The sequence below is a fragment of the Bombyx mori genome, chromosome 10 (genome assembly GCF_030269925.1).
Source record: "Bombyx mori chromosome 10, ASM3026992v2".
Taxonomy (NCBI): domain Eukaryota; kingdom Metazoa; phylum Arthropoda; class Insecta; order Lepidoptera; family Bombycidae; genus Bombyx; species Bombyx mori.
This window is the reverse complement of record NC_085116.1, coordinates 10,459,377-10,471,458: the sequence shown is the minus strand read 5'-3', so window position 1 is coordinate 10,471,458 and position 12,082 is coordinate 10,459,377. Positions and strand designations below refer to the sequence as shown.

At 35.7% G+C, this 12,082-nt stretch overlaps 1 long non-coding RNA gene across 1 annotated transcript in view; it reads right to left on the bottom strand.

Annotated features, from left to right (window-relative positions):
* LOC134199538 (uncharacterized) overlaps positions 1-11,731 on the bottom strand; it is a 46,396-nt gene extending 34,665 nt beyond the window's left edge. Inside the window, exons 1-2 of the long non-coding RNA XR_009974081.1 lie at positions 11,702-11,731; positions 793-843 (exon numbers count right to left, since the gene is read on the bottom strand). This is a non-coding gene — a long non-coding RNA (uncharacterized LOC134199538). The remainder of the gene's footprint in view (positions 1-792; positions 844-11,701) is intronic.
* Between the last annotated feature and the right edge of the window lie 351 nt (positions 11,732-12,082).

The following is a 12,082-nucleotide window of genomic DNA, read 5'->3' as shown; positions in this document are numbered from 1 at the left end:
AAATACTAAAATTAATAAGATAATAAATAATAATAAGTGATCAATTAAAACAAAGGCACCTCTTACGTTACGTATAAATTATGTAAAATGACGTGCGCTACTAAAAGAATTAGACTAGAGCTGCTCAATATTAGAAAAAAAAAATGACACAAGGAAATTCTTCTTCATGTTCAAAGTGTAAATAACGCGTAAAAACCTTCAATGTACATTGAATTAATCGTCTCGCAGTACACATAGACTTGAACTCATGATTAAGATCAAGGCTAACATTTTTGGCAATTTATTAACACATTTGACTTTGACATCTATAGACCTTATGAGTATTCTGTTCCATCTATTAGGTTTGTTTGTTGCCTTCAAATGATAGATTGTGTTTGTTAATTATCAAGTTCACCACGATTTTTTATAAATATTTTTTCCTCATATTCTCTTTTTAATTAAAAATTTTGAAACTAATAGTTTCCAATTTTAAACGTAAACTAATTGTTTTTTTTATAAGCCACTCTAATGATATATCGAGCACAATTTGTAATTTAAGTAATAATATGTTACCTAAAAAAAGTTAAATAAAAAACAAGGTTCATTCAAACATTTGTACATGATAATTAGCTATAAATATAATAACTATAATTGAAATATTCGTATCCGAGCCACTATCATTCTTCATAATCCTTCACAAACTGTAATCCTTTACAGTCAAAAAAGAAATATAATCAAACTATTTTTGAGACTTAATAGTTGTTTTATTGATAGGATTTATGGACAGGACTTAATAACGTAAATGCGTCATACCTTCCAATACGAAGTCGGAGTCTCCTCAACTGCCTTCGAAAGATTGTTATCCTACAAAAATAAATCGAATCAAATTCATTTTGATACTGTGGTTACAAAGATCTCTTTTTAAATTCGCAAGGTGCTGCATTTCACACTCAGTCGTGTAAAACGCATAATTAATTAATTCTAAACTAAAAAATATATATAAATTGCATAAGGTAATAAGTACCAAGCCTTTCACTAAAGCACTGCCCTGCAACAGTACTTAAATTAAAATGGGGTGAAAGTGATGTTCGTAAATAAAGTTATTAAAAATGGGTAATGGTCAGTAGTAGCTGTAATTAGACGACCCTGTCGCATACCGAATCTTCTGACTTAATAACCGGACTAGCTACTATCGTATTAGATCCCCAAATACAGACACTAAGGGTTTATTGGTTATGCAAGGGACCGTATGAATCGTCGTAATGGACGAAAATATTTGCTGGTGGAGAAGATACGCCGCGTCGATTGTATGTAGAAAGGTGTACACATATGTGGTCACCCTAAATACATTTTAATTTAAAACTGTATTACGAAAGTGCGCAAAATTAGATGATGGTGACCTTACGCAGTGATCGTTGGGCAATGAAACTGTTCAGCCTCAACGCGATTAATTGAACGACCTTTAGTAATTCAGTTAGGTCAACGGCATGTGACGAATACAATCCACTAAAACCATTTTATGAGATAGATCTAAATACCCATCACCCGTGCTTAGTTTGGAATCCATACCGAATGGAACATTTATGAAATGTCACACTCCAGGCCATAAATTGGTGGTATTATTATTATTAGTTAACTACTTTTCCAGTTTAATAATTTAAAGTGGAAATATCAGATTTTATTAAATCATAAATTAAGCTGTAAATGTTGTTTTGATCGTTTCTGCCTTCGATCAATAATAGTACGTTTCTGCGAATCCCAAAAATATTAATTTAAAATGATAAATGAAAATATTATTTTAGCCAGCTAACGAAAAATATGTCGGAGAAGCCACGATTATTCATCGTCAGACATCATAGGGGCGAATAGGGTGATCAAGCTAAGAGAAAAATTGAGTACACCAATCACGTTTATTGTCTTTGAACAATTTAGAAATCTCTCTTGACGTTAGCAACGAAAACGAATGACAGTTCTTAGGACGAAGGCACCGCTCTTCAGGAAGGTTGGTTGGCAAGTGTGATGGCGTCTATGCGCCTCCATCGGCTAGGCTGGTGGTAGGACCTCATCTGAGTCCGCACGGGTAGGTACCACCACTCCGCCTATTTCCGCCGTCAAGCAGTAATGCGTTTCGGTTTGAAGGGTGGGGCAGCCGTTGTACTGAGACCTTAGAACTCTTATCTCAAGGTGGGTCGCGCATTTACATTGTCGATGTCTATGAGCTCCGGTAACCTCTTAACATCAGGTGGGCCGTGAGCTCGTCCACCCATATAAGCAATAAAAAAAAGGCTCTGTCGTAGCACGAAGTTAGCCGAATTCCAAAGATACCGCAATATTGCGTTGCCATCTTTCGGGAATCGTGCTGCCTTTCTTATAGTTACCAAAATAATTACCGTCTCCCACAAATATATTATTATGTAAGAAAAAGCACTGAGAAAAATCTAATGCCTTAAAAGCTTCTCTGGAGGGATCGCAGTCCAACATAGCCCTGTCTGTTACCTCTTGGACCGTGTATAATATTGTGTAAATGTATACCTCAGCTTTAAAAAAATGTGTTACAATCTGGCCTAATATGTTATTAGATTATTTAGAATAGACTAGAATAACCAGAATGTATCGACAGGAATCATGAACAAGAGGCTTTAAAACAAAATATAATTGTGTGTAAGACTGGATGGCCTTATCTCATTTAATATATTAAATATATAAATTAAACAGTAATAGTATGTAATTAAGCTATAAGTAATAGTATGTAATTATTCCTGGAATATAATAATATTTGTTCCTTTAAAACGTAATTTTGTATGTATTCTCAATACTTTCAGTGTAAATTATCTGATTAAATAAATAAATAAAAATTACTATTGATATGGTTATGACCTTGGTTCATTACTTGATTGTACTAGTACAACAATAATCTGAAAACAATTTTATTTCAATTAAAAATACTGGAGGTTGAAGGTTATCGATAGGAATAGTTTGAGTACCTACCTAATATCATGGACACTTAAAATAAATATATAACTTAAAATTACTATGATATTATGTGGTAGGCAGCGGCTTGGCTCTGCCCCTGGCATTGCTGAAGTCCATGGGCGACGGTAACCACTCACCATCAGGTGGGCCGTACGCTCGTCTGCCTACAAAGGGCAAAAAAAAAAATATTCTGAAATTTTTCATTTATTACAATATGCCATTACGTCAGTTTGATCTTTCATGCAACGAGAATTATCGATAATTGGTTAAAGACAGATCGGCCTTCTTTCTTGTAAAGTCTTTGAAAAGAGGGTAATATTATTTCGCCTTATTGAAAACTAAAAATAAATGCGATTTTCCTTCAAATTGACTGTAATATATCTGATCATCAAGACTTCTAATACCTTGAAACATTTACAGAAAGTTTCCTTTCAAATGTGAGACTATACTACCACAATTGTCGTTCGTATTAATTCTGAAGCAATGATTTTATTGGTTTTTGTACGTAGACGAGCATATTACCCACCTGATGGTGAGTGGCTACAATCGCTCGTGGACGTCAAATAATGCCTGGGGCCACGCCACTGCCTTTTGCCCAGTACTCTTTTTTTTTTATTGCTTAGATGTGTGGACGAGCTCACAGCCCACCTGGTGTTAAGTGGTTACTGGAGCCCATAGACATCCACAACGTAAATGCGCCACCCACCTTGAGATATAAGTTCTAAGGTCTCAAGTTAGTTACAACGGCTGCCCCACCCTTCAAACCGAAACGCATTACTGCCTCACGGCAGAAATAGGCAGGGTGGTGGTACCCACCCGCGCGGACTCACAAGAGGTCCTACCACCAGTAAAAAACTCTCCGTAAGCCTCATTTGAGGAAGTGTCTTAACGCTCTGGAAACACCGAGGGGGAAAATTCATTACAGAAGCGGAAGGTACATGGAAAAAAAAAGATGGAAATATACTGTAAATAAATGCAGTGGTTCTAAGTGTCTGAATGGCGAAAATAAAACTTTCGAATAAAATACATCATAGATAATTTAGATAAATTTTCATATATCATACGAGATTTCCCATTTCTTTATCGATTATCTTTCATCATTTTTTTGGTGTTTAAACCATTAAGCCAACGGATCGCCTGCCCATCATCGCGGTGATTTATTCGACCCTTGACACACACGTGATTGTATTTAACGCCATGCGCATGTGCATACATGTTGTTCGAGTTCATGATCATCACATTGATAAAATAATTGCCTGCTCAATGCACGTACTAATAATACATCCAGTAGGCTATTTAATTCAAGGGCACTCTCATCACGCGGTGAACGTGTTATCTGTTTCAGAAAGTATCGTATAACATAGAAACTTGTAGAATAGACTAGATTATTCTGCAAGCTTCCACAAAGAAATTTGATGCAAGAAAGATAAATGATGCAATAAAGATAACGAAATTGGTTTACCATATTTTATCATATTTACCAAACAATTTAATTCATAAATGAAATGATGAAATGATTTTTTCTTTGTACATATGTACATAACGTAATATACATATTTACTCTCTGTGCTCTTAAGCCGATCATCCAATTGAAACTATGCTATAGTAATACATAAATTAAAGTTAAATGTTGGTATTACTGATCTCACATGTTAAATGATGATGAATTTATTAATTATTTCATATTTTATTATGTTATATTTAATTATTATTATTATATTAATTAATTTAGCGATAGTGACAACGGAGCGTGACTATAATTAATATGTATATAGGTAATTTTAAAAGGGTTTTTTATTGCTTTGAATTTATCTCACAGCGATAACAGAATAACAGATCAAAATAATTTTGTGCAACAACAAAAGCATTACCATTAGACGCGTGAGCTTACATACCAACATTTGACAACTGTCAACTCATAAGCTGAAATTGCCTCTCAAGGCTATCAGCATAGGCAGGAAAAAAATCAACTTAATACTACCACAGTACTAATTGACTACGTATATAATTGAAAATAGAAAAGCATAGGGAAGTTTTACTTGCTTTTAATTGGATAAACTTTTAGTATTATTAATAATTCTTCATAATTCTTAAGTATGCTTAACGGTAGGCAGCGGCTTGGCTCTGCCCCTGGCATTGCTGAAGTCCATGGGTGACGGTATATATATATACTCACCATCAGCTGGGCCGTATACTCGTCTGCGTACATGTGCAATAAAAAAATTTAATATATTTAGGTTTAAAAGCAACCGTGGGGTCGTCGCGTCCACTGCGGAGGCGCGGAGCGTGCATCGTGGAAACCCCTCTGACCGGGCATGTAACTCCCTGCCATATTTTTTCCGTTTTATGATACAAATTTTTCTACAACTTTTAAAAATCTTTGATTCATATTTTTGTTTTCACATAACTAAAGAACCTATTCGGAGGTTCGTCGTAACATATTATACGTAATTTTGTCGCTTATTTTCGTCCTCTACCTTGCCTGATTGTTCACATTCGATTCCCAGTCGGATATATTATATATTGGATGGATATATAATCATATAATAAATGACGATAAAAAATATTTTACTGATTATAATCGTTCTTGTCGTATATATACACATACGTTTCTGATACCCATAAAGCAGGCGATTAATGCTTTGGGCCATTGAATGTGAAACCTCTACGAGTATGTTAATTGATTAAATATTAAACCCGGATCTTATGGGTTTCGTGGCCACCCGCCCTTATTAGGATTAGATATAGATAGATAAGAAAATTCTAATGCCATTGTTTACGTATGTCCACAATGAGGTCAATGGCGGATGATTATCATCACGGCAATGATCGTATCGGCCCGATTCAGGGTTTCTATCTTCTGATGTTTATTATATCAGAATATACAGGCGATAGGGCGACACGTGATTTTAGAATTAAGTAACATGATAATCATATCTAAAGCGTTTTAACATGAATGCTGTTTCCTGTTCATGGAAATAAAAGTATTATTAGAATGTGTCAGTTATTTTTTTATAAATCTGTGTGAAAAAGGTATAAGGCTTTTCACTCGTAAGCGATGGTTCGACTGATTTTTTAATGTTTACAATAATCCTAATTAGGTTAATATGGAAATAATAAAAATGGTGCAAGTGCAACTTGGTGCATATGAAAGAAGTGAAACTTCATTTTTCATCCTTAAATCAAATTTCTATTGTAATAGAGAAAGATGTATATAAGTGAAACGATCTGTTCACTCTTTATGCATATTTTAAATTGTAAATAAAAATATATTTTCATTGAATATAAAATATAAGAGGGTTAATACGTTACTGCCATCTACAGGACAATGAGAAACTAATAACAAGCCATCTAGTGGCTGACGCCCGTAAACAGAATCATCACAGCCCGTAAACAGATAAGAGACGACCCAGCTCGTTTTCTTCCTCTCTCCACGGGTAGTGATTCGCAAGACGCTGTGTCTATTTTCTCACTCTCGCTCTTCCTAAATTTCATATTTTCTTACTTTGTTCGTATTTGTTCTCTAGATGTAACCAATCTGTCATGAGTTAAATTTGAATCTCAACGCGCCTAAAGAAGTTTCACTTCAAAAATTAGAAATAATGAACGTAAAATAATAAATTGAAGACAATCGCATTATGATCAAAAACAAATTTAATTAAGTTAGATGGGACAATGTCTTTCTGATCTGCTATTGTTAAAACAAAACGATGTAATATTTTAATCTTTTTATTTAATAATTTGATTAAATAAATTAGATAAAATCACGTACACTCCGATAGCAATTTTACTTGTGTTTATTTTATTTTCCTTGTAAATCTCACGATTCAGAGAAGTTACTGGAGCTATCACTTTAACGGGAAAGAAGTCGAATAACTTTTGGTTTCACGATGATTAGCTCGACCTGGAAATTATCTGCGACGGCGAGGCACCAGCCACCGGTCACGTAGGACATCCGTAGGACATCGCATTCTACTAAATATTTATTTGCCTTAATACGGTGCATATTACAGGAACAATCAACGTTTTGAATCAGCTGCAATGGACATTTTGAAATTGTAGTGCTTGCTGTCTTGCTTATTTAGCGTGTGTTACACTGCAGGAGTTCAAATTCATGAGGTGTTTATGGTGTACTTTGAAGGTTAGAGCGGTGCTGTCCCAGGTCACTTGATGACAAAACATTGTTGTTACCGTGACATAATAGAAGGGAAGCCGTATTGAAAAACAATCGAGCGGATGCTTTTTTTTATTGCCCTTGTAGGCAGACGATCATACGGCCCACCTGATGGTGAGTGGTTACCGTCGCCCATGGATTTCAGCAATGCCAGGGGCAGAGCCAAGCCGCTGCCTACCGCTTAATACTCTCCACAAGCCCCTTTTGAAGAAGGACATGTCATAGCGCTCGGAATACACCGTGGAGGGGAGCTCATTCCATAGCCGGATGGTACGTGGCAAAAAAGTCCTCTGGAAACGCACTGTGGATGACCGCAGTGGCTCAAGGTAGTATGGTAGAGCTTTTTCTCAGTTGTCCGATTTTTTTTGTGTACGAAATTTCTAGAAATTTCTAGCTGCCAGCCGTTTTTAGTTCTCGAGTAGACGCCGCTACAATTACGGATGTAAGTGTTTGCATAAGTTTATCAATAGTTATGTTAATGCGATAAAACTTGCTATAAAAAACTTGATTAAATCATCAGGATTGTCATGGCGTACACAACTATTTACTTCCGAAAACGTAACTTTAATTAATATCGTAAATTAACGCTAACACATTATTAATTGTATCTTAAAGTTGTTTGTATAATATCAAGTTTGTCAGGTTTTGTATTAACTGCCAGCACGTGCTTCGATCGAATAACGCGAAACACTACGTGTTATTTTTAAGTCAGACTGCTTAACTGCTTACAAAAACCGGGTATAAAGTGTGTCCCTCATGCCATAGACCACATCATCGAGAGAAGATACATTCACCTACAAAAACACAACTTTATATACACATTAGTAGTATTATTTACACATATATTACTTTTCTGTTTTAATTTTAGCTAGTGATCACGGTTGAGAATAGAATTCATCTTAATGTATTTTATTATAATTGAGGGTATACATTGTGACGTGGGCCAAAAAAAATATCATCAAAATAAAATTTTAATGTAAATCACACATACTATATACATTATGTATGTATAAATGTAATAATGACATGTTGACTTTGTATTATTTATCAGTCTCTCCGAATAAAACTTCTAGTTAAGTGACCTTGGAAATATTTAATTGTCTCGTACAGCAGGAAGTTAATGTATCTATATTGTAATAATGATTTTTTTTTTAAATATTAATTCACTCAACGTCCATCACCAAAATAAACTTTCGTATTTAGAAATTACTAGCTAGCCCGCTGGCAAACGTTGTTTTGACATATAAATTATTTCTAGGAAAGATAAATAACCTAGATACCGACTGCAGTGCCATCTACCGGGCTGATTTGTAAATCTAAACCATTCTCGAATCCACCTGAAGGGACACAGAAAATTTCACTAAAATCGGTCCAGCCGTTTAGGAGGAGCTCAGTGACAAACACACGCACATAAGAAATATATATATAAACATTGTATCATCTCGCATCTCTCATAAAAGGAAAAAAACAGATTATATTTCATATCCCAATAGCTTATGATTAGTCAGAACTAAAAATAGCTGGTTCGTAAATATTAGAACGTTTGCATCCGAAGCTGAAGCAACGATAAGCCTCTAGCGTAAACTAAACTTAAATTTGCAATTTCTTAAATTTATATCTAAATATTAAGGGTAAATTTGTAATTCTGAAATATTGAGAAACGTCTCATTATTCCCTGATCCAAATTAACGTATACATATTTTCCAGAAAGTTTCTCTTTCAAACATCATCCCTAACCGTCACAGTGAGAAGACAAACCAAAAAATGCATTCTCGATTATGATATTGTTATCGTCATCGCAATGATAACTGAATTCACCTTGAACCACGGCTAATGTCACACAAACATTGTTAATTATCCTTGACGAGTACAGGAAGTGCAATTGCATTGCGTAATAACGCGCACAGTTCTCGTCGCTTTTTATCTTAAACTACATTACGTCCTATAGTTAGAATGAAGTCATTCGCTGATTTGCATGAGCGTTACATAATCCAGTATTAAATGTATATTTTCCGCTCTTTTCCCTAACGGAAAGTTTGCACTTTTAGCTACAAACTATAACAGCTATAAACTGAGACCTTAGAACTTATATCTCAAGGTGGATGGCGCATTTAAGTTTTAGATGTGTATGGGCTCCAGTAACCACTTAACACCAGGTGGGCTGTGAGCTCATCGACACATCTGAGCAATAAAAAAAATCTTGCAATTTTACGTTGATGCTAAGGAAAATTTGTGTTGCATTCTCTTACTAGGGATTAGAACGGACTTCGATAAATACACCACAACCCTACTCGTGGGATGAGGTTTGGTAGATTACGTCATGCCTCGTCGCCTCTACATGGTGATGGTCGACGGCGGATATACGGAGCTCCTATATGGGATCAATCCCTGACCGTAGGGTGGTGAGGAGAAACGGGCGAAACGCGTCACCTTGCCCTCCGCCCGTTCGTTATTGTTACGCAGGTGAGTAATGGAGAGGTTTAGTCGATTCATCTCCGAGATGGATCCTCCATCACCTCCTAATCACAGATGAAAGTCGAACAACAAATTTCCGCCTGACCCAAGAAAAAGCCCAGTGATATGAAAAATTAAGCAAAACATTGTTCCGTAAAAACACTGTTCTGTGAAACTCTATGTACAAATTGAACATCACAACATCTTGTATAACAGTTTATTGTTATTGTTTACTAACAACTGTACGAGCAAATATTTTCTGTTTGTTTATCATTAGGAAGAGGAAATTAGATTCAGTGTTATTATCTTTATCAAACTAACCTTGTATTAGTTATCGAAGTTTCACAATACGCGATGAAATTATAGGACGCGATACGAAGAAAAATATTCCTAAGTTCCTCCATGTAGGGGCAAACAAAATCAATAAGTAGGTACATTCATTTGTCGGGCGTCCCCTGCGGCCCCAGTTAGCGATGTTTTCCCCTTGGAAAACAGGAAATAATCTAGCTTCATGATATCATTGTTGTTATCTAAAGCGTTCTTTTTTTTTCGCTTTGTTTTTCCGCATTAACCGGAACAAAATATAGATAAATTGGCAAAAACAACCTTGAAAACAGCCATGAACGATCATAAACAATATGATAAACAAACACCGCGACACCTACGTGGAATGTCAGTTATGAATTGCTATTTTAAATTCTAGAAGTCGTCGTAGCCTAAGCGATAAGACGTCCGGTGCATTCGTGTTGAGCGATGCACGGATGTTCGAATCTCAGGCGGACACCAATTTTTCTAATGAAATACGTACTCAACAAATGTTCACGATTGACTTCCACGGTGAAGGAATAACATCGTGTAATAAAAATGAAGCCCGCACAATTATAATTTGCGTAATTACTGGTGGTAGGACCTCTTGTGAGTCCGCGCGGGTAGGTACCACCGCTCTGCCTATTTCTGCCGTGAAGCAGTAATGCGTTTCGGTTCGAAGGGTGGGGCAGCCGTTGTAACTATACTTGAGACCTTAGAACTTATATCACGAGGTGGGTGGCGCATTTACGTCGTAGATGTCTATGGGCTCCAGTAACCACTTAACACCAGGTGGGCTGTGAGCACGTCCACCCATCTAGCAATAAAAAAAAAATCTTGCTTCAAGTAGGTACCGAGTCTACACGTCGTTGTAATACGGCGGCAGGATAGTTGCCGTTTGCATTATTCGAATCATGAACAAAACTGCTGAACGATGGACGCACATTTCAATTCATGATGACATCATTTTCTTACAATAGAACCAGTTGTAAATCATTAAACAAATACTTATTAGACGCAAGATTCGAACAGCGAATGAATACAATCTATAATCAAAACACATGAAGAATGCTTGCACGGGTAATGGCTGCCGGTTTTAATAAACCCGAGTTTTCTAGCATGGTTCATGAATCAAAGAAATTATAAGTTCATACAAATTATACGATCATCCGATTGTTTAGTTTATAATTGTTGATGTTATTAAAACAATACATCGCGCTAATAAAAACAAAATGATTCACTATGACGCTGACAATGAGTTCAAGGTTGACAATGCACAATATTCTAAGTAAGTGTTCTAAATTCAAAATTCAATTGTTTTAAACAAAAATAAGAGTAATAAAAGATTTTAATTACAAGATTATTCATGAATTGTTATCGCTTTAAAATTTGGAATTTACACTACAACAATTAATTTACAGATGCATGATTTTATATGAAAATATATTCTATGCACATTATGTATAAGTGTGAGCACGAGAGGCGACAGCTTGTACTACTTTTAATATCCTTTAATCAAATTCATATTGTTTTCCTACTTAAGTCTCCTCAAAATCATGTTAAGTAAAATAAAGGGGTGTTTTGATACCGTCAGGCAAGCACCTATGTGCAGATGTATATCCACCGGAAATAAGTTATGCATTGCAATAGGAACTTCGAAAATATGTCTCAACGGCGCAGCGTAATTAGCATTGTGTTGTCTGTAGACTCTAGTGACAACTTTAAAATTGTTGGGCTTAGAATTCATCTGCCTAGTTACGGTATTAAAAATTGGTCACACAAATACTATTTTAGCAAACATTGTGCAGATGTTACCTGTTTATCGATGTGCGACTTCTGACGTTGCTTCTAAAAATAAATAAAAAATATCCAATGATAAGGATCGTTTGACGCGACTATTACGATTCTGCGATAATATTTATCGTATCATCGTAACAGTCCGTGAAAGTTTTTACTTTTAATGCTACAACTGGTTTGAATTTAATCAAACGGGGCAAGGTCGAGCGATCCTCGCAAAAAGCTGTTTTGGCGCCTCAATCTTGATTCGGGGCGGGACCAATAAATTGTCTGCGTCCATACATTAAGAGACAGGTAGACGGTTTTTTTTAAGCTAAATCGAATTCTTTTAGAAAACAATTTATGGACAACCTAGCTCGCAGGTGACCGGTCGCTCGTTTATCAGAATTATATCTGGAC